General features: G+C 45.5%; 1 pseudogene across 1 annotated transcript; it reads left to right on the top strand.

Annotated features, from left to right (window-relative positions):
• Nucleotides 1–1,521: 1,521 nt before the first annotated feature.
• LOC125523822 (uncharacterized) lies at nucleotides 1,522–9,708 on the top strand (annotated as a pseudogene). The gene is made up of 5 exons (XR_015611039.1): nucleotides 1,522–1,764; nucleotides 1,857–2,073; nucleotides 2,493–5,052; nucleotides 5,361–5,636; nucleotides 9,243–9,708. The product of XR_015611039.1 is annotated as an uncharacterized LOC125523822 (transcript).
• Nucleotides 9,709–19,214: the final 9,506 nt, after the last annotated feature.

Below are 19,214 nucleotides of genomic sequence, written 5' to 3'. Positions count from 1 at the left end.
GGTGGTCGACCTGAGATTGGATGATCGGATCCCGTGATCTGTAATCTAGTCCCGGCTACGAGTCGGGGAGACATAGTTGTCGGTGAAAACCGAGCCGATGGCGGACGATGACGGCGTTCTGCGCCGTTACCTTGATGAAGGCATCATTCTGTAACTACTGTCGACCCACTCGTGCTGCTCCGAGGGAAACCCTATGATCTGGTTTTCCAGTTCGGACGATGGCGGCACTGCGGTGTCGTTTCTCTCTTGGGAGCATCGTTTGTGGAGCAGCGCTGGAAGTCAGAGGCAGGAGGTGGAGCGGCTTCGTCTTGCACGGAGCTTCGGTGGAGATGTCAAGTCATGCCTGACCGATAGGTGCTACGCTTTGTCATGCCTGGTCGGCAGGTGCTAGGCACGACAGATCTTCCAAGGACTTCAAACTGTGTTGGCTGGTGGTACTTGGCAGCATGGCGCTGAGGTGTATCAGTGACGACCGCGACGTGCTCAGCTATTTGCGTGCAGGAAGGAGGTGCCGTTGGGCGCCGTGGTGGCGTCGACGATAGCTAGACTGAGCAAGGTTGATGCATCAGTACAGTTCTGAAGATGGAGCGGTGGCAGTTGGCGGCGGCGGCCTCTGAGAGCACGCCGGACCAGTGTGTGCCCCAGACCCGGCAAGTGGCTAGGTTGGGGTCTCAGGTCTTAGATGTTAGGCTTGGCTGCGATGTCTGTTTGGTATTAGGCCCAGGCTATCTGCGCCCCTTCATCAGCTGGATAGGTGTAGCGACAGTCTGTTGCTTAGACGGTGGCTTTAGTCTTACTGTTAAATCACTTTATAAGGTCTTGTGAGAATAATTAATAAAGTGGCCGTATGCATCGCCCAGATACAAAGGCCGGGGGTCATCCTCCTTTTCTATAAAAAAACATAGCACTTTCCAAGATAAAATGAGTATAAGTTAATAAATGAAATCATCTAAGATACTACTATTATGTTACTTTGCATTATGAATGTAGTAACTTAGGCTAGTGTCATACGCATGACACTAGTCTAAGTTAGTCCCCACTATAACTAGCCTTACTGTAACATCACGCACACCAAGACAATATGAGTCTATAGGTTAATAAATGAACCATAACATGACAACACACATATGTTACTACCCACTGTGGAGGTAGTAATATAGTCTAGTAAAATATGATGTTATTAGTCTAAGTTAGTCCCCATTGTGACTAGTCTTAGGTGAAGACGAGGATTGGGTCATTAGGGCACTCAGGGGGTATTTTTGGGGGGCCACAATGCTCAGGGGGCATTTTGAAAATAAGGGAGCTGGAGGCGAGCGCTTCAGTGCAAACTTGTAAATATTAGAGCAGACACTCAGGACGTAGATCGGACGACTGAAAATAACTGGATATAGGGATACACCAGGGACGTGGAGTAACTGAGCGCGAGCTCACAGGAGCTCGTTATCTAGGTCGTTGGTTGGAGCTTCTCGATCTGTGCCATAGTTCTGTATGCGTGCATGCGGTCCGCCAGAAAATCGAGCACTGTTGGGAAATACGTACGCGACAGCGTTGGGTGGTGGGCCTTCGTGTGGGGAGAGTCGACGGATCTGACGATAGTTTGGACGGCCGTCAGTCTCCAGCGAGGTGGGCCGTGGAACAAAATCGGTGTTCTCCGTCTGATCCGTGGACCAGGACAATTGCTGAGGGCTGCGGGTATGGTGTGAGCCATTTGGAGGAAGCTGAGGACTGCGGCACAGAGGCGATGAGCATGCAGCCTATCAGCAGGTAAGTCGATCTTTGTTTTTCCGGCGATGCCGCCTCCTTTTTGAGCCCTCTGTTTTAGCTAATCCAGAGGATGGCTTTCTCCCAATTTTCAGATCCAGTCCGCTGGAGGAGGTAGGGAATAGCTTGGTGCCGGCTGCTAGTTGTCATTGTCTTTGGTGTGGGGGATTTGTAGGCGGTACCGCAGGCTGAGGACGACGCGGCACACCAGCGGACAGCAGATAGCGGTGGCGAGCAGAAGGGAGAGCTCGCCGCCGACGTCGGAGCTGTCAACGGGAAGACGAATCCCCGAGCACCGGGGTGGAACAAGAGGTCAGTGAATAACAACTTTGCCTTCCAACACGTATTGAGTGATTTAGGAATAAAACGAATGAGTGAGTAAATCATGCAGTTAGAGTGAGTGCTAATTGTTCTACTGCATTCACGAAATTTATGTTGTGTGTGCCTGTGTGTGAAGGCTGATTTGTTCTCTGCATTCACAAAATTCAGGCTATGTGCGCCTCTGTTTGCAGGCCGATTGGTGTCATCGTTAAGAAAAAAATATTGATTTATGTACTGGTGTTTGCAGTCTGTTTTGCTCCCTGCATTTAGAATATTCATCCTATACGCGCCTGTGTTTGTAGGTTGATTGCTCTCTGCAATTAGGAAGTTCATGCTATATGAGGCTGTGTTTGCAAGTTGTTTGCTATCTGCAATTAGAAAATTCATGTTGTATGTGCCTGTGTTTGCAGGCTAAGGATTGGTATTGCCTCCCCGAGCAAAACACCGCGCCTAAACCGAGTAAGTATGTTCTAAAAGGCAGTCAGGTGTTTTGCGGAGAACCCAACTGAAAATGTGATGACATTGGTTCTTGGCACTACTTTCACCTCTGTGGCCGAGGCATATGATTTCTACAATTTGTATTCATGGGAAAAGGGGTTTTCCATCCGGTACGACAAGAGCCGGCTACATGTCCAGAGGACAAAGTGCATGCAGGAGATAGTTTGTGGGTGCTCGGTTAGTGACTAATTTGCTTTTGCTGGTTTGTGATCAGTAATTCGATTCAGTTTGTGAATTTTTTTGCCGGGTAAGGCTGGGGTTGAGAACACAAGGTCTTGCCGTGGCCCATAACGTTACATTCCGTCTGGCTGCGGGGACAGGAACTTCACTTTTCCATTTGACAGAAGGTTGCAATTATCCAGTTCTTCCTAGACAGAAGAGAAGCTGGGGCGGCGGCGTGCTTGCTTGCGTAGGAGGGCGACGCCATTGAAGACATGGAATTCTTTCGACAGCCGGTTAACAGGTGATGTATCCCTAGACTAGTTCAATTATGTAAGATGGTATAGCTGGAGCTACAATTTCTTAGAGATTTCCCCCTCCCAACATGTCAGGATTCCAATCCTTGAGGGGATGGATGGCACCGATCAACTGCTGGATATGGGGAAGTACGCCTGCCGGCCCTTGGAGCTCCACTGCTGGCAGCCATGAGTCATAAGCAGTGGAAGTGATGAGTGGGAGGCATAGCTCCTAGATGTGGATGCCGGACCAGTTAAGGGGAAGCGCAACTCTCTGACTATATCTCAGCAATCAATGGGGAAGGTGAATCCAGAGACTCCTGGATGGACAAAAAGGTTAGTTTGTAGCATTATTATCCTCGTCAGATTACAAATTAAGGATTATAGGTACGTGTAATTAGTTAATTAAGTGCTAGGAACATGTCGTTGACTTGTAGTTGACATTATAGCTTATTTCATAGTTATAAGTTTGTTGTAGGGTGCTTCATAGGATATGTTCTGTAGTTCCTCAATAATTTATGGAATATACCACACTCGTGATATAAGTAATGTTGAGTAATCAATTTTGAGGACACCGGAAATTTGCAAATGTGATCAACTAAGTCATGCAGGGTGCGGTTTTCCACAACTTGTATTTTTGTGCTAACAGGGTTAGTATTAAATGTTGAGAGGACGAAATGCATGTAGGAAATTATTTGAGGTTGCGTGCTAAGTCTTGATGATGCAAAAACCAGGAAAAAAGGTGAACTAGTTTGTGAAGGAAATGATTTTAAATTTCTATATTGTTGATATACAGGGGAAGCAGGGTTAGAGAATACACAATCATGCCCTTGTGAATGCCCTACACTGACCCAGTTGCTTAGGTCAGAGGACAATGGTTTGTAAATATCTAAGCACGAGGAGAAACACAATCCACTACTGGAAACAGGGAATTTGCCATCAGCCAGCTCTTTGCCATCTGCCAGCTGATGGCAAAGAACGTCTTTGCCATCTGCTTATAAAAAACAGATGGCAAAGAACTGACAGACGGCAAAGAACATGGTTGCCATCAACCAATTCTTTGCCATCTGCTAGTGTATGGCAAATAATCTTTGCCATCTGCCAGCAGATGGCAAAGAGGTTGGCAAATCCTATGGCCGTCAAGCATGTAACGGCGTACCAGCCCCACCTCTTTGCCATCTGCCAGCAGACGGCAAAGATTCTTTGCCATCTGCTGGCAGATGGCAAAGAGATGGGGTTATTTTTTTCCAGGTAAAAAAACTGTGGGGTTATCCCCTCCCTCTCTCCCCACCCATCCAGGTAAAAAAAAGACGTTCGCATCTCATCCACACACCACCACCTACCTCCTCCCTCTCCGCCTCCTGTGCCCCTTCCTCCCACCCCCATCCCCATCCCGCTTCGCCTTCCCCCACCACCCCGACCTCCTCGACCTCTACCTCCCCGCCGACCCCTTCTTCGCCCCGCCCCCTATCCCCTCCCCACACGCCTTCCTCCTGCACGACCTCACCGACCGCGTCGCCGCGCTCGAGCTCGCAGCCCGCGCGGCCGCCCCGCAACCGGCGCGCCGCAAGTACACCTACGCGGCCACGGAGCCCGGCGGCCGGAAGGTCAAGTGGACGGCGGAGGAGAAGCCGTGCGGCGGGGGCCGGGCGCTCAAGTGGGAGGCGGAGCTCGCCTCCCCCAACGACGACGGATTCGACCGCAAGTGGAGGTGGGAGGCCAAGTCCAGGGCGGCGCCGGAGGCAAGACCAAGACCAAGTGGGGCACCGAGATCAAGGGCAAAGGCTCGCTCGAGCCATGGTCGCATGCCTACACCTGGGAGGAGGACTTCACCGCCTCCGACGACGACGAGGATGAGCTGGAGGTCGAGGAGCGCAGGCCGGAGAAGCCCAAGAAGATCAAGGCCGCCGCCAAGGACAAGGAGGTTGACAAGAAGAAGAAGAAGCCGGCGAGGACGTGTGTCCAGATCGAGGAGATCCCCGAGGACAACACCGCCGGCTGCGACGCCATCCGCAAGGTATGGTACTCAGCACAAAAGATGAGATTTTTGCGGGGGTTTGGGTTCTGTGGCCCGATCTGAACGAAATGTGTGATTTCCAGTAGAATTTCCAATAGAACCAAGTTACCTCTCGCTAGATTTGAGAGAAAATTTGGAATTTTAGAGGATGCTAGTGTCCACACTCTAGATCTGTGCTTAGTACTGGCTACAGATTGACTGAACTCTGCTCTAAATGATATCAGCTTGAGGATTCTGCTCCCTTGCAATGCACTACTGTCATATGTGTACTGACCGCCTGACATTTGTCTCTCTTTCTGATAATGCAGGCCTTTGCCATGGGGAACGGCAAGGGGAAGGCCAAGGAGCTGTCGCCGCAGGATGCCGCGCTGCTCATCCAGATGAACTACAGGGCGCACCTCGCCCACCGCTCCCAGGTGCTCAGCTGCCTGCGCGATCTCGCCGTCGCCAAGGCCAAGCTCAAGGAGCTCCGGTCCCTCTTCTACAACCTCTCCTACAGGAGCCGCCTCTCGCACGACCACGAGGAGCGCCAGAGGTTCTCCGAGAAGATCATTGTCCTGCTCCTCACTGTCGAAGCGCTCGAGGTGAGCTCCGTCACGGCCTGTTTACGATTGCCGATTGCTGATTGCTGATTGCCATTGCTGTGCTGTGGATTTGAAATTCAGTTACTGCATACAGTGGTTAACACTACTAGTCGTCAAACCCGTGCGATGCACGGGCTAGTCTTTCTACTATATTTTACCATAAGAATTGGATTTTTTGGGCATTTAATCCATATATAGCAATAAGTGATGTCCTAACCAATAGATCCTAAGAATGAACCTTTTCTAAATTATGATTTTCTAGTGCAACGTGTACGCTACTGACCAACAGGTCAAATGGAAAGCACTTTATTCTCTGCATCATATACTCACGCCGGTGTAAAGAGCCAAAGGGTTCGTAGTTCACATATATAGACTATGTAGAGGAATCATCTTCCTCAACAAATTCTTTGAGAGTTTGACCTATGTCTCTCTCACCGTAAGAATATCAAAAAAATAATCTTTTAGAGCACATGCCTCGGGGAAAGTGAAAAATGAATACTGAAACTGGTTTGTCACATGCATTATATTTGGTTTAATTTAAAAGTATACAATTCAGATCAATCTGGATATTTTCTGCATGCATTACGTAGTACAGGGCCAGGTAGTAAGCATTCCGATCAACAAAAAATGTCGTAAGATAGATAATTTGAACGTACAGACCTTATACAAATAGTAGGTATGAAAGAAAAGAGAGAGACAACATAGTGGTAGAACATGGATAGAGCAGATTTGGAGAAGTGCGATGATCATCTTGTAGTACCTTTCCTCCTATAGTCCCCTTCAGAACGAAAATAATTACAGTATATGTGCTAAGTTAATCCATAAAAAAGGTAAAACAAAAAGAACTATACAAAAGCCAGATTCAGGTATTGCTTTCGAAAAATCTTTAAGCAATGCAACTTACAAAAACAACCATATATTTATCATTGATATTGTTAGTAAAAATTTATCATATATTTCAAAGTTCTCATAGCATCACTGCAAGATGCGAAACCATTTGCAGACATCTTATTATTTATCAAAAGCACGGTTTCTTTTTTGCAGGAATTCTATGCTATTTAGTTTCATAACGTTTTGTAATATGAAACTGCCAAAATAAAACTTAGGCGCCACAAATTGGGAAAAGCTCAATATTTTTATTTACAATATATTGTTGCTTATTAACCTCAATCAGCCAAAACAGGTACCAGTGAAACACATCCTTATTAAATAGGCATATGATGTGTAATTTCATAAGCTTCTCTAAATATGAAACCGCCGAAATAGGATAACCAAGAAAAACTCGTATAGCTTAGAAAGAACGGGCTGCTAATTGCACACCTCGCCCGTCTCATATTCACATATATATGGACTACACAGATACATCATTAATGATATTACAATCAGGTTACAAAAGAACTACTATGTACAGAAGATATCCTACCATCTATATGAGGCTTGGCGTGGACGTCAAGATGAGTGGCAGCTGATGCGGAATTATTAGAAGAGCAGTCGATGCAGCTGGTCATACTCTCACTCAGTATTTCTATGTATCAATATTATGTTGCTAATTATCACCAATCTGCAGTCAATAGGTATCAGATGAACACTTGCTTATTTATAGAGCTGCAGGTAGGAATCAGTTAAGAGCAGTCGATGCAGCTGGTCATGCTCTATTTAACCTGTAGTTGTTAGAAAAAAATAGTTGTTGTCACATGTGATTCACAGAAAGTTACTGGACATATTTTATTGGTGCAAAAATTGAATTTGGAGTAGCTTGACCAGCTCGATGTTGACAACTGAAAGGATGCTCCTTCTTGTGATGTTGCTTGTCTAGACACCAGGTTTAATTTATAAGCTCACCAGATCTGACCTGATGATCTCGATTAGATATCCATATGTTGTAGGTGAAAATATTCGGGATTTAATCCTTGGAAAGCAGAACACTATCACATGATAGTATAGAAAACAAATTGAACCCGATCCAAAGTCATGGTAGATTCAAGGGAAGAAAGAAATTCAGAACAAAATATTATGAGAAAACGAACCTCATCTAGATGAGAAACAAACCTTAACAAAACAATTGTGATGCAATACACTCCTTGAGCACATCGGATCGACGCCCGAACTTGCTTGCACAATTTGAGAGCAACATGAATTGTTCCTGGGGCTAAGGAGACCATGGAGATTACATGGCCCGTTGTTGCTTCAGGTTGTTTTCTTAAAGGAGAGAGAAAGAGACGTGGAGAAGGTAGATACTTTTGGGGTGTCCTTGGCTTGTACGTGAAAGGATTGTGACCCTTATCTCTTTCGGCTTCTTCTCCTTTTAAGCGCTTTTGTATATCCTTTCATGTTTTTTCTAACTTATCTTCACGGTTGTTGATAGGGAGTATCTCACTCGGCTTCTATTTCTTCTACAGCCGTGAAAACTGCGAGTCTTCTAAAAAAAGATAGTTTGTTATTTGTGGGCCGTTCAAGAAGTTTTTTCTGGCTGATTTTTTCTTGGTCAAGATTTCAGCCAAGGATTACATGGATTAGATAGAACGGCTCTTATTTTCTGATTAATGTGTAATTTGTTGGGAGTCTATATATAATTAGTATAGCTATAGATAGATACATATAGATAGATAGATAGATAGATGTATACAAAATTACAAATAAAATACAGTATATTATGTTCTCTCTATCATAGTCATATCAGGTATACTGAATAGTGTACATTAAATCTTGATTATATAGCAATATATGTTTCATACTGTCACAGTAATTACAGAAACTATACTCCCCAAAATCAATCCATTGATTGCCATGAGCTTCATAGTATTTCAACCTTATCAGATCAAACTAACACATGGTGTGCTATAGAAAATACTTCTAGATCTGACATAAATAGCTGAGTGGCTGAGTGAATAGCTTACCTGAAGCTGGAGAGACTGATCCCAGTAGCGCACACTCCAAAAGTTGATGCTGGTGACTGCATGCATCTTCTGCCCTTTGTAGCAGCCATTTATCTATAGATGCTGCTAAAATCACATCCCTGGTAATGCTCCTTTCCTCAACTCCACCATAATGTACGAATGGTTATGAATACAGTGGTGCAGACCTCTCTGCATCTAAACTTGAGCACAGCTTTTGCACGAAACGTTTTCTAAAATACTCCCCACCATTGACATCAGAATCCATAACATGTTGGTTCATGATCATCTCCACGTGCCTGCCTCTGCTCAGTCTAGGAGATTCAGAAACAAAGAGCACATGAGAGCATGCTCAACTTCCAATTCCTTTTTTATGTGAACATAATGACCTATACAGTGGTAGTTCGATCAGTGAGAAACTAATAGATGACATGCTCCTTTGCATCAAGTGTTCACCAGTTCATTAATAATGGGACCAATTTATTCTGCTGTCCAAAGATGTAAAAAACTGTAACCGGATATATGATATATGGCATCCAAGATTGCAGGTGAGTATATTCGGGAATTAATCCTTGGAGTGAACAACACAATGATAGGACATGATAGAAAACAAATTGAACTCGGACATCATAATAATCTTCACATTTTAGTTGCATCATAATAATCTTCTTCTAGTCTTCTTCTTCTAACTTTCTTCTTTCCCATTTTACAGATTTGCTTAAGATCACGGAAGCTTGGGGTGATGGAGTGCTTGTATTTAGTTTTTGTTTTGACCTTGTGAAACTTGCTACCTATGGATGAAACTATGTATATGTACGGATGAAACTTGCTACTATTGGTAACATGTATTGGATATATGTGTTCATGACTATTGGTAATATGTGTTGAATATGCTATATTGGTCATATAAATATATTTGTGTTTGATTTTCTGTGAAAATGAATTGATATAAGAAAAAACAAAATTAAATGGGGCAATATAGTCACTTTGCCATCAGCTGGCAGATGGCAAAGAGGCCACGTGTCATCTACATGTAAAATTTGGGCTGGCCTATTTGGGCTCTTTGCCATCTGCCAGCAGATGGCAGAACTCTTTGCCATGTGCTGGCAGACGGCAAAACATGCAGCCTTTGCCATCTGCTGGCACACGGCAAAGAGCCTGCATACTTTGCCATCTGTTGGCAGACGGCAAAGAGCCTGCAGCCTTTGCCATCTGCTGGCAGACGGCAAAGAGCCTGCAGCCTTTGCCATCTGCTGGCTGACGGCAAAGTATGCCGTTAGCCTTCTAACGGGGCTAACCCCGTTAAGAGGCTTTGCCATCTGCCAGCTGATGGAAAAGCCACAGGCTCTTTGCCATCAGCCAGCAGACGACAAAGAAGCCTTTGCCGGCAGGGTTTCAGACAAACTGTTTGCCATCTGCTGACAGATGGCAAAGTCTTTGCCATCCGCTGACCATGCCTTTGCCATCTGCCATGGCAGATGGCAAAGTGCCAGATTCCAGTAGTGATCATTCACTCTCTCCAAATTGGCGGGTAACCGTTCACTGGCCGTCCCACAAACACATAGATGTTTACAACATAATTAGGAGATTTTTTGGTTAAATAAAAAAGTCCCTTTCACTAAGTGATCACTGAGAACATTGTGCAGGAACTTGGGTTGTGAACAAGCGGATGATGATGTGAGGAAAACGATGGAATTATTTAAGGAGTTGGGTGCCAACAATCCGCGGTTCACATATCAAGTTCGAGCAGATTTGGAGGGCCGAATAAAATGTCTGATGTGGACGAATGGTAGCAGCCATTTGCGACTACAGGTGTCTGAGTGGTTTACATGCGAGATGAACCCTAGAGCTCTTAGCTGGACACAACAGTATGTGCATTCAGTGCTACAAATTCCGAAAAAGTGGGTCAAGCCTGAAGTGATGGGTGTATATGCATATTTTTATTTTTGTGAGGGTGCTCAAATAAATTAATCATGACAGTGATGAAGAGCATTTTAACAAGCAATGTATCTCAATAATTAGCAGTTATTTTGGACAGTAATTTTTCATTGGCATATGTAGACAGTGCTGGTACATTTTGACAATTATTTGACATCTTTAAAAGTGGATGATTTCTGTAGAAGCCTGAAGATTGGTGTTCGTAGCAAACTGGTACTGCAAAGTCAATGTGTACTTCTGATAACTGAAACAATATTTTATCTAGGTGATGGCACAGCTAGGTGGCAGTCTGATTACTTATTGTGCCTTCACATTGAGCTGTGATATGCACACGCATATCAAAAGTTTTGACTTGACTATCATGTGTTCGACGAAAGCATCTGCTGATTTAAACATTTCTAGAATGCATGCAGGGTAACGATTGATGTGGCTGCGTAAAGGAGGACACCTTGTCCTAATCGCCCAAGTTCGTTGGAGAAAGCAATTCGTGGGTTCGCTGAGAATCCAGGAGAGAATGTGATTGTACTGAAACTGGGTATAAGATTTGATCTCTAGGTGAAGCATACAACTTGTACTCCTGTGGGAAGGGGTTCAGTATCACATATTGGAAAAGCAGACTAAATGTTTAGAGGACAAAATGCAGGCCGGAAATCATTTGCAGCTGTGCGATGAGTACTTCATTTTGGAATTCTCCATGTTGCACTGCTGGTTTGTTGTGATGTCAATGGCCAAATCTAAAGTTCTGAATGTTGTTTGTGCTATGCAGGGAAGGCTGGCGTTGAGAACAGTCGGTCATGCCATTGTGAGTGTTGGGCTCTTATACGATTGTTGCGATCGGAAGGCAATGGTTGGTGCATATCAGAGCATGGGGAGCAACACATCCAATGTTTGTCTCCTAATTGCGGAGAGACAATACACACAAACACATCGACATTTACAACCGAGACTTGGTGAAGCAGCTACGGCAAAATAACGTCAATCTAGCCAAGGTATACAACATCATAGAGAGTTTTTTCACCAAGCGAGCTCTCCATAATTTGTGTGTGAAAATAAACCATGAGCAGGCATAGGACGATGTGAGCAAAACTATGTAGGTTTTCACTGAACTGGGTGCAAAGGATCGACATTTCACGTATCTTGTGCAGGCTGATAAAGAAAGGGTGAATCAATAAAATTTGGGTGAATGGGAGCAGTAGATTGCAGTAAAATTTTGAGGATAACACAAAAAATTCAAAAATTTAACACCAAGGGCAGGAGGTTCGCCCAAGCTGTGTAGTGTATAAGCAGGGGGTGAGGGGTAGTCGAGGGGCAAACTCTGGTTTCAGTCATCCACGTGAAGCTGTAGTTGGAATAAGATCAAGTTTCAGTGGGAGGTGAAATAGAGTGAATGGCTCTGACCGACTTATCTAGCGCCTCCTCTGTGGCTACGGGTTTCAAAATATACTGAACTGATTATAGATGATTCTGATTAACAGCGGTAAGTTCAGAGCATTAGCTCAGTTCCTGTGTATTGTATTGATATTTTGTAACCTGAAATTGACGTAACGGTGTTGGAAGCGGATGTGTCAGAATCATCCATGAATCAGCGTGGCAGTCAGTGCAGTTTCAGGTGTCTCCGATGGGTCATTGCAGGTACTATGCCTGGCTTTAGGTGCAACTGTGTATAATGTACAATAATATATTATCGTGTAATAATGGCCATGTGTGAACGGACGTCTTTGGAACAGAATCTTAGCTGTAACAGCCCACATCATGAGCGAAAATCGGAGCCGGCCTATCCGAGCTAACGGCGTCTGACTTTAATAGTTGTCGGAGTGGGCCAGATGTGGGCCACCGGCTCTTAAAAAAAGTCGCTATACAAAAGTTATATCTGGGTCTGTACATGTCGGGTTGGCAATCGCGAAGGGGCTGAACGGGAGCGATAACGAGAGCATATGTGCGCGAGCTCAGAAGAGGACTTTCGTACACCATCATTGTTGGATTCTCAGGATACGATGCCTCTCTATATCCTCATGATAATGTGCAACCTTCTTTTAGGTTGATTGAGCTGGACAAATCTTCTGACACTCACCTACGGTACCATAACACGGAACGCCCTTCAAACTGAAGCAGCAGTAGCACCCTACGAAGCCATAGTATTCACCTTTGGTCTGACAATCCCTAATAACACAAAATTTAATAGTAAGTTTGCTCTCATCTAACGACGAGACTGCCATAGTCGCGTTGACATGGCCATCTTCGTAGGTGCTCTCGGGCTCAGGCCGACCTATTACATAGGTAATATATATGAATATATAAGTCAAAAGTATGCAAATATATATTAAAAAGATGATTGTGATGATATACTTACATTGTCCAACCATAAAAAGGCAACCGATGATCAAAACAGTAATCAGGGGCACCACGCTGCTCTCCTTCATATTTTCCACAAACTGCGTACGTGATGATAAGATAGACGCAATATTGGGTAATGGCCACAACCCCTCACGCCTCAGGTATATATAGAGGATACATGTCTAATTTACTATGAGATTTGCATTAATTGTCACATTCCGTATATAGTACTATCAGCGTTGTGTGATGCGATTTGCAGATTGCACGAGTATGATACACAGTCGCATTAATATGGGTAGATAAATCACGGTCATTTATTTACAAAATACCTGTACCCCGTTGAAATGCACAAGCATTGTCCTAGTATGTGGACCGTAAAATAAACACGTCCTCTCTCCGTTTTTATTTACTCTTCATGTAAGACTTGTCTAATGTCAACATTTCTAAAGTTTGATCAACTTCTCTTATCTCACTTAAAAATTACTTTAAAAAGTAATAGTGTTCCTTTTCCTAACACTTTGTCAACCGGTTCTTTCCCCTTTCACCACAATCCTCCATTGACTTTTTTCAGTTGGTTTTGTCCCACCACGCCTGCATGCCATTTGTCTATACCCTCGTCGTATGCTAATCAATCATCTTGATTTACTTATCTTCTAAACTAAATTTACTTATCAAATTTCTCATCAAACTATAAGGTAAATCATGGATAGGATTTGATATGCATTTATTAACACAATCATATTAATATGGGCGGGTAAATCATGGACATTTATTTATATAAACTATAAGGTAAATCATGGATAGGATTTGATATGCATTTATTAACACAGTCATATTAATATGGGCGGGTAAATCATGGACATTTATTTATAGAATATTTATATATGGGACATTCACATTTGTGCCTCTAACTCGAACTCACTACTCAAATTTAACCTCTAACTCATTTACATTCATAACAAAAGCACTCTTTAAATCTTTTTAGGATTTATAACATTAGAAAACTATTTAGGGTGAATGCAAATAAATGCACATGTAGGTGATGAACGTAAATGATATGCGCGTATAGGTGATATTTTTATGAACATTTTGCTATCTTATTTGCATTCTCCTGAGTTCATATGAATTTTCAAAGTTTCGGTCAAACAATTTTGACCAGCTGAAAGACATTCTTGCAACCTAAAATGCTTTTTAGGGGCAAATTTGAGCACATAAAAAATTAGGGGTAAATCTGAGAGTGGACGCAAATTAGGGGCATAAATGTAAATGTCCTTTTATATATTACCTTTTGAACCAAATTCATCTAATTTATTTAACAAATTTCTCAGCAAACTAGTATAAGATAAATCATGGACTGGATTTGATACGCATTTATTTACACAATCACATTAATATGGTTAGGTCATCATGGACATTTATATACAGAATATTTATATCCCGTTGCAATGCACAGACATTATTATTATCATTATTATTATTATTATTATTATTATTAATGTACATGGCACCATCACCTGTGGCTCCTTCATTAATCACCGGGTTCCTGTACTTAGTTGTTTTTATAAATATAGTTGTGACATTTGTAGCATGCTATAAGATTTTTCAAACATCTGTACCATGTTAACAAACTGCAGACATGTAAAGTGGTGAAACAGAAAACCTGGACATCTATAGAGATTGGGATACAACGGCAAAGGTTTTATATGCTCACATCAAACAGACTAGGAGTGGAACTGCCATCTTTCACGCCATTATCGTCGGACCAGACTGTAAGTTTTATGGCATATCATCCATTCATTCGCAACCCTATCAAAGGGTTCTACTACTAATGTATGATATTCCCCTTCTTTCCAGAGGGTCACAATGGATGCGCTACCATTTAATCCATTGGAACAGATCGCATATCGGTTCATCCATGACCTACATGCCAGCTCAGTATACTTATTCAATAAGGTTGTGCTTAAACCCGCAGTGGCAGACGTGCCTCTGCCAGTCACCTTGTCTGTACCACGTGACTTACCTCATTCTCCAGTCGCACACTGAAACACGTCTTGTTAGGGCCAACATTAGCATCACTCCATTTTCGCCACGATTCACAGATTTTATGGATGTCTGTAGCCTCAGAAACAAGATGCTCACAGCTCACAGGTGCTTTCTGTCATTTCACGATGACTTTTTTCTGTCTGCTATTTATCATACCCTATGTGGTTGAGCTAGAATTTGTTCAATTTCATATCACTTCTCTCCCGACTGTCATTTGTATGGTGGTGCATGTTCGCGACTTACAAAAAAGTTTATTCATTCATAAAATGTTCGCTGATTTAAAAAATGATCATGCATTTCAAAAAATATTTATTAAATCCGAAAATTGTTCGTAAATTTTAAAATTGTTCCGCCAATTTCCAAAATAATGTTCGTCCATTTTAAAAATGTTTGCCGATTCAAAAAAAATGTTAAAAAATGTTTGTAAATAGTATAAAATGCTCATGAACTCAAAATATGTTTTTGATTTTAGAAAATATTAAAAAATTTGTAGAAGTGTTCATGAATTTAAAAAATGGTCACGACTTTTAAAAAATGTTCACGATTTCACGAAATGGTGAGTGATAGAGTATGTCGATGATGCAGCAAAATGTGATCGTGGTCATTACTGAAAAAGACTTTTGCCCCACTTTATATATAAAACATCAACCACACATTACAGCCATCACCACAACAAAGAGAGGAAAGAAGAGAAAAGAAAATCGACAAGGATAGAAACACTCCGGAACAACAAGCGACGGCCTCCGATCATGCCATCAACGCAACCGCGGCAAGTGAGCAATTCGCCACCGGAGGGAGGCCACGCTCCATCAACTCCCAAGGGCCAACCCTGTTGTCCTACCTTCCGCTGCTACCTCCAAAGAGGGCACCCCTGCCCTCTCGTCCTGGATCGAAGGACGCTGAACCGTCAGGAGGCAGAACAGCTCACCCACGAGCACGGATGGACTGGCCAACATGTTGTCGGGGAGTGGACGAGCCCTGGCCACCTCACCTCTCACAGGAACCCATACATCGCGCCCATAACCTGCCAAGACCAAGAAGACCACCGCCATTGCTGAGCAGGGACACGACAGAAACAAGCAAACCACCACCGTGCCGAGCCCCTGACCATCCTGGACTCCCAAGGCAGCGTCTTCAAGAAGAACACGATGCTGATGCACCGTTGCCGCCCAATCAAGATATTTTAGGCTTTCGCCAGGGACCATGGGGTGGAGACGAGGAGAGGGTCTCGATGTCGCCCACCAGAGGGAGAACGGCGCCACGAGCATCGCCAACATCATGACCGGCACTGCCGGTCAAGGGTTTCCCCCGACCCAGAGCTCGCATCGCCATTGCTCTGCCAACCAGCCGAGCAGGACATCCGGAGGAAGCCCTCAAACCGGCTTGCATAGGAGGAAAAGCGTGGTGAAGCCGCCAACTTCAGATCGAATCCAAGCCCGGCGCCGACTCAACGCCCAGCATGGCCAAGACGGCGCACCGAGTGCCAGTGCCAAACCCCGTCGACAAGGGGGAGACGCCCTCTCCAACAGAGGCCGCCGCCACCCACAACGCCCGTCTCTACCAAGGGGCCAGGTCGGCCACGCCAGACCAAACCCCGTCGCTGTGGCCGCGGGATCGCACCACCGCCTCCCAGCACCGAAGCCACCGGATCCGCACGTCCCCACCGCCGGAGGCCCCGCTGGACCCAGCTCCCCCATGAGCGGCGGCCCACGCCGCTGAGATCCCGACCAGGAGAGAAAGGAGATAGCCCCGCTGCTGCCAGCGACGCACGGGCTTCACATGACAAACGCCCTCCGGCAGCGGCGAGGAGGAGGAGAGAGTGAGGGGGGAGCCTTGCACCGCGACGGAGGGGAACCTCACGTGACGCTCTCGGGGGGCGCGTCGCGGGAGTGGGGGGAGATGTGTTTCCTATGATTGTGGTCATTGGAGATTATGATTTTTTTCTCCTGTTTCAATGCATATGCCCTTTTGCTAGTATGACCAAAATACCCCAAGACCCACATGTTAGATCTCTCAATCGCATAATGGCAAGTGTGGGCCTCACTTGTCTGGAGTAAGAAAGTGAACCATTTTAGAGAAAAATAAGAACGCTGTTAGGGATCAAGTGGGACCCACACCTTTTGTAGTGAGATAGAGGGAGATCTGACATGTTGATCCATGGATATTTTAGTCATTATACATGGCAAACGGGCTTTGATCTAGCAGTAATGGTGACTAGTGACATTTTTTAGCATACGACTAACACATCGATGACATTTTTGAGCAGTTAAAATTCCTAATGACAAAACTCATTATTGAGACACAACCAGGGTCGGCCATGGCGTACGGCCGGAGAGGCGGCCGCCTAGGCCCCGACCTGGAGGGAGCCCATGATCTGGTGTATGCATGTTGCATGTAGGCATATATAACTCGTTATTTGTCTCGCATGCAGCTGCGGCTCTTCGAGGTCAAGCACTCGAGTCCATCATGACAAAGAAGTCCGTCATGCTAGGGTTTGTCATACCTAACGACTCTGCGGTGGTGGCGACGCCGCCCTGCCTGCCCCAAGGGGCCATGGCCCCTGCCGGATCCCTTGCCATGGGTGGACTCCGTCCGCCCCATGGCCACGTTGCGGCCCTGCCCGTTCGCTCGTCGATGACTCCACGAGTCTGCGGCAGCTCGCGTCTCCAAACGGTTGGATTTACAAATCCTTTGGACAGGGCAGCTGGATTTACAATTCCCCATCACAATCGTGAACCCCCAGATCGTTCCTTTCTTCCAACGTGAGAGATCAAGGTGAACTTTTCTACTGCATTGTGGTCGACCATGCAACCCATAGTGATCTTGTTGGCTAAAGCTAAGGAGAAGTCGAAGGATGGTTGGGGCGAAAACGAGGCTCGCCTTGCAGACGCCGCCCTCCTGAAGCCGTCCGACGGTGGAACCGAGGGTGTAGCAATTGGAAGCCCTGTTGTGCGTGTCACGGCGACGGTGGCAGGAGGCTCATAGGCACCACAATCACACAGCAGGAGCTAAGTACATGAACGGCGGGTGATGATGGGCACGGAAAAATCCATGGAGATAGAAGATGCAGGCTGCGATCTTTTGGCTGCAGGTTGGCAGGATACACATGAGGAACCAAGGATGGACCAAGGCAGGGAAGAAAAGGGTGGCAAACCAAAGAAAGGGCAGAGTTAAGGTGACACCGATAGAGATGACATTTGATTTGCAGGACATGGTGGTGGATGGACAGGTGGACATGGACGCAACTAGCCTAGGGGCCGCTGGTAACTTGGGGGGGCCATATGTGATGCCCTGTCAGGAGCAATGAATTGTTTGAGTTGGAACAGCCGAGGAGTTGGAAACAAACCGACAGTTCGGGATTTGGTGGCTTTGGTTGGAGCTACTAAATCAAAGATTGTGTTCCTTTGTGAGACTAGGCGAAGTTCAAAAAAATGCGTCGTCTTCGAGGAAGATTGGGTCTTAGAGGTTTCGCTGGTGTTGATAGTGTTGGTCTTAGTGGGGGTCTTGCCTTATTTTGGTGTGATCATATGTATGTGGACATCAAGGATTCAAATGAAAGATGCATTGATGTGTATGTGCGTGTGGCTCCTAGTGCTCTGATGTGGCATTTGACCTACGTTTATGGAGAACCACGTACAGAAAACTGTCACCGTATGTGGTCAACAATACAAAATCTGAAGGTGCAGTCTGATCTCCCGTGGTGTGTTATAGGGGATTTCAATGAAGCCCTATGGTATTTTGAACACATGTCATCCTCTCCAAGGAATGAAGTTCAGATGCAGGCCTTCAGGACATTCTGGAAACATGTAATCTTGTGGACTTCGGGTTCCAGGGTCTTCTATTGTCAAAGGGATTGACCACGGGTAGCCTCATCCACACCCCTTAGCATTTCAAGACATCGGGGCTAGCAAAGGTCCTCGCACCTTCCGGACATGCGGCCGGTTCCTTGGGCCGGCTGGGTCGCAAGCGGCCGGCTCCCAGAAGGCGGCGCCTCTTCAGGGGAGGCTGGCTCCTAGCAGACGGCCCCTCCTCCCCTCGGGGTCTGCACTCCATCACTACCACAAGACGGGGCATGGCTACAGGGCCTCCCACTCCCCCAGATCCTGGAGGAGTGTGGCTACGGTGCGAGCTGACCAAGCGGTCACTTGCCTGCCCAGTGCAGCCCTATAGCCACGCGGCTCATGAAATGGCCCTTGTCAGTAGGGGCCATGCTCCCACGACGGGCAGTCGGTAAGGCCCACAGGTGGCGGGCCCTACCTGTCCGTGAGCTCCCAGAAGACGACAGTCCCCCAGAAGGCGGCTTCGGGGCGGGCCGGCCTCTAGTAGCTGACCCTTCCCTCCCCTCGGAGTCCACGCACAATTACTCCGA

The sequence above is a fragment of the Triticum urartu genome, chromosome 7A, assembly GCF_056163025.1.
Source record: "Triticum urartu cultivar PI428250 chromosome 7A, HENAU_Tu73, whole genome shotgun sequence".
Lineage (NCBI taxonomy): Eukaryota > Viridiplantae > Streptophyta > Magnoliopsida > Poales > Poaceae > Triticum > Triticum urartu.
Note: the sequence above shows the minus strand (reverse complement) of the source record. Positions and strands in the feature narration are given on the sequence as shown.